Source organism: Panthera pardus, unplaced genomic scaffold (genome assembly GCF_024362965.1).
Source record: "Panthera pardus isolate Hobbes unplaced genomic scaffold, ASM2436296v1 HiC_scaffold_7, whole genome shotgun sequence".
NCBI lineage: Eukaryota > Metazoa > Chordata > Mammalia > Carnivora > Felidae > Panthera > Panthera pardus.
In genome coordinates, this window is record NW_026527002.1 from 54,005,946 (window position 1) to 54,010,917 (window position 4,972).

The following is a 4,972-nucleotide window of genomic DNA, read 5'->3' on the forward strand; positions in this document are numbered from 1 at the left end:
CGTGGCAAGAGTATTTTCCTTTGGCTTTTCTTTACAGTAATTTATTCAGGCAGATGACCTTTTATGCATATAAGTTCTCCTGAGGAAGAGAGAAAATAAATATATTAAGTTTTTATATTGAAGCAGTATATACAGAGAAATGTTTTTAATAAGAATTGATGGTATGTCTCACATTTTAAAGGGCCAGACATGGTCACAGGGGGATCCAGGAGCAGCAATTTGAAATGAAGAGACTAAAAAGCAACAATCAAGACACATGTCCTTCCAAGTGAATTTGAATTGATGGACAACAGCAAATCTCTATTTTGAACAGGACCTTTATTGTGAAGAAGCTTTAAAAATATTTATATTAATCATACAGCAAAGTACCAAGCTAATTTGGAGGAAAGAAAAAAATAAAATACAAAAGACTAGTTAGAGATGATTATGAGAATTCTGGTGTGCTAAAATGATAGATACTGAGAAGAAAGAATGGACAAAACTTGGTAACAGATACTATTAGAAGCACAATATCCCAGAAGTAGTGAGAAAAAGCATGGAGAAGGTAGGGTTGTAGGTGCTTTCCTTGTAACAGCTGTTTTCACGTTCTTTTTTTTTTTTTTAAGTTTTTATTTATTTATTTTGAGAGAGAGAAAGAACGAGAACGAGTGGGGGAGGGGCAGAGAGAGAGAGGGAGAGAGAGAGAATCCCAACAGGCCCTGTACTGTCAGCCCGGAGCCTGTTGTGGGGCTCAAACCCATGAACTGTGAGATCATGACCTGAGCTGAAATCAAGAGTCAGATGCTTAACCAACTGAGCCATCCAGGCACCCCTCCCCTTCTGTTTTTAAAATCAAAAGGGCAAAGGAGTTGAGGGATGTACTCAGAATGTAACTTTAAAATTTAGCATTCCTTCTTCTTTCCCCCTTTTTATATGTTACTAACAAACATGTCTATTTCTGGCTGCTGGTAACAGAAAATTCACTCCTCTTTTTCCTGGAAGCACTATGCCCTGCTGTGAGCTGAAAGAAGATTCTGCGAGACTTGAAGATGATAAAACTTTCGTTGACCTTATTGCTTTGTTTCCAACACATTTCCACATACATTATGCCACTTAGTTTGCAAATTAAACCTATAAGGCAGGAATTATTAATCTAATTTTGCAGATGAGAAAACTAAGCTCAAATGTGTTTAAGGCTGAAGACACAATGTCCATCATGCTACAGCTGAATGAATTAGGCTTTCATTGTTCATTCAGTGTTGTTTCATTTTTAAGTTTTCAATTCACATACGAAACAGATTGTGTTATAAACTGTTACTTTATATTGGTTGTCGGCATCTTAACACATTTACCCTTAGAAATAATAAATGGCCTTACATTTCCAGATCTCAGATCACATCTACTTAACTCATAATATAGCTGAACTATATTACAGCTCTAATAACAACATGGACATTAGCCAAAGAGGTATTATGTTGTTGAACCTCACTACTGGAACACAGAAGTGAAGAGTTAAGGGTATCTTTTTATTTGAATCCATTTTCTTTCCTTCCTTCCTTCCTTCCTTCCTTCCTTCCTTCCTTCCTTCCTTCCTTCCTTTTAGAGAGAGAGCACAAGTGGGAGAGAAGGGCAGAGGGGGAGAGGCAGAGAGAGAGAGAGAGAGAGAGAAGTCTTAATCAGGCTCCACGCTCAATGCAGAGCCCAATGCAGGGCTCAATCTCAACAACCACGAGATCATGACCTGAGCCAAAATCAAGAGTGGGGTTGCTTAACTGAGCCACCCAGGTGCCCCTGAATCCATTTCTAATAAAAGACATGGATTATTTTTCTCTATTCCTATCCAGGCCTCTTCTAAAGGTTAAGTTGTTTAACCCTAAATTATTCTTAAACCTTGGGTCTTCCTGTATTTAGCAATAAAAATTACTACCAATTGAATATACTATAGTAATATTTGTGATGGAAAATATTTAAATCCTTCACAGAAAGTCAGTTTTCCTTTAACAGAAAATAAGAAAGCTGCTTCAGACTTTCTGTCTTCTCTATTAAGCAACTGATATTATGTATTAAATGGTGATGATGGATATTAAAAAATAAGTTATAATTTTCCAGAACATTAAAATGTATTATTTTGAAAGCAAGCACGATTCTCTAGAATAGAAAGATCAATAAAACAATCCATTAAGATTATCATCAGAAAATCCTTTGCTTTCAAACGTATCTATTCAAAACTGTCACTCTGTGAGCCGCAAGGCTTTGTTTTGCTTGATCGAGAAATGAATGTGACTTTATAATCTGTATTCAACCACGAACAGCTGCTCATTAATAAAAGGCCATTAAAGTCCAAGTCAGAACAGCAGGTCTAAAATTATGCTTGAGGAAAAAACCATCCCTTTAGTGAAAAGACAGAGAATTGGGTTGGGGAGATCTGGAAACACTGGGCTGTGTTTGCAAGGTCTGCCCTAACTACTGGGCAGCGATGGGAGGACAGTTGACAAAACACTACTCAGACCCACATGGAGAGCTCAGAACAACAAAGCCCATACAGGCTTTGAACTGGGAGATTAAATGGTGAGCTGGAAGTTGATAAAAGTGAATAAATCAAGTTGGTGATTAGGGATTGGGCAGGGGCAAATCAGAAGCCTCAAAATGGGCAAAGTGTCTGAACACAGAGCAGGTAGAATTAACTGCAACCCATGGAAGACAGGCAATTCAGAAAATTTTTCATATACCAAGTCTATGCCTTATCCTCCTCCCACTTGACATTTGGTGGTCCCTATTCCCACCCCACCCAAGCCTTGGGCGGAAGACTGGACCTCAAATTGCACACTCCCAAAGGATGGTCCCCATGTAAGATCCCAAGTTATTGGCAGCTGTGATTCCCAATTACAGAATTACTAGTCAACGACTGAAGATGATTTTAAATGTGATTTCATAGGTATTTTCAAAGTAAACCAAGTCTGCAATCTTTAACAAGTTTTGTTTTGTTATTGTGTTGGAAAAGAAATATTCAGTAACTAGTTGTTTCTAGAAAAATATATACCTTTTGTTTTGTTTCATTTGGAAATGGCAAATTTAATTTAAAAAACCCTTAAGAATAAAAAATATCATAGGGGTATGATAGTTTGAAGCAAAGATATGTGTCTAAGAAAAAACATTTTGAAAATATGTTTTTGTCAAGATGTAGGCTATTTTGGATTATTGATTAGGGGAATCCAAAAAAAAAAAATTGAGGGATTTTGCATTGTTAGGATATAGGCATGTGAAGAGATTAAGGTTAGAATAGGTGTTTAAAAGACTGCAGAGGATTTAGTGGGTTTACGGAGGTACAGTAACTGGGAATGATGATGAAATACTGTACTAGTAGTATAACAGCAGCAGCTGCAGTAATAGCTATTGTGTATGTATGCTTGCCACGTGCCAGGCTCTGCCCTAAGAGCTTTGAACCGGTTAGCCATCCTAGGAAGTAGGGACTATTATGTGCACAGGCTGCTTTCAAGCAAACAGGCTTGAGCAATGGAGTAGAAGAAGGGCCCACAGAGACCCCCTGGCTGAATACAGACAGGCCCATCAGGGGTTCCACCTCAAAATATCCATAGGCCCTAACTGACCAATGGGCTTACAAATAGGCACAATTACCAAAAAAGGGAGAATTCAGTACTTCACCATACCTTCTTATCTTCCCCCTTTAAAAACAGTCCCAGGGACACGTGAGAGGCTCAGTTGGTTGAGCATCTGCCTCTTGACTTTGGCTCAGGTTATGATCCCAGGGTCCTGGGATGGAACCCCATGTCAGACTCCATGCTGGGCTTGGAGGCTGCTGAAAATTTTCTCTCCCTCTGCCTCTCCTCTGCTGTGCTGTGTTGTCCCCTGGCTCCCCTGTGGTGTATTTGAGAAAGTTCTATCTCCTTTGTTCTGCCTCATACACATTTTTTCACCTCCAGGGCCATTGTCCACCTGATCGTGTCTCCACATTTGGGGGCTCCCATCCAGTGGTGAGACACCCCATTATGGTCATGTTACTGATGAGGAAACTGTGAAATAATGTATCCAAAGTTACATAGAATCATTCTAGAGCAAAAGTTATAAACATACAGTTCATCTCTTGGGGATAAACAAGTTAAATTACAAGAAATGTGGTACAGATTGGAGTGGGAAGGGTACTTACAAAGTAAGTGGGTAGGTGAGTGCTGGTTAGGTGACTTAAATGATTGTAGTAAAAAAGAGATAAAAAACCAAAACATAACACGAACTGCTTTCAGCCTCTGACCACATAAACTATTGCTTTGCGACAGTGGAGCAGATAGTTTTCTGACGGCCCCTCGCCCACAACAAGCAAAGAATCCCGGCCTTTTAATAGCATACAGGACAAAAACGGACTTGAAAGAGAGAACCATAGAAAGAAAGAAAATCATAGTTTGGCAGAATGGCTAGCCTGCGCTGCAAGCGACGAAAGAATGCAGGAACAAGGTTAAGTGCCACTTTTTAACTCCTAATTAAAGGGAATTCAATAACTTGGAGGAGGCCAAGTCCTGAATTAAACTAAATGTTTCGCCACCTAAAGTGGAGGAATGATTGAGACCTGGCTTACCGACAGCCAAATTACCCTGAGACAGCCGCAATTCCCCCATTTTGCAATCTAAATACTGCTCTCCCTTGATCCCATCTGGTAGGGGGATTCTGTAGGTTGAACGAAAAAGGGGCTTGGTTGGAGCGGAGGAACTCTGCACAGAAAGTAGAGCAACACGGAAGGAACCCAGTCGTTCTGAGACGGAACAGTCCGTACTGCCAGCAACAGACACAGAAAACCTACCCGTAACCTAGCCTCTGCCACAGACACGCCGGCCACCGCTCTCCCCGCCCCGCCGGCGCTCATTGGCTTAGCCCGGTCGCCGGACTCGCAGTCTCTTGTCTATTGGGCCAGACAGGACCTGGGCGGGGTGCGGAAGTGAGGGCCCGGAGACCACCGAGAACCGCCTTCCAGGAGGGCGAAGTG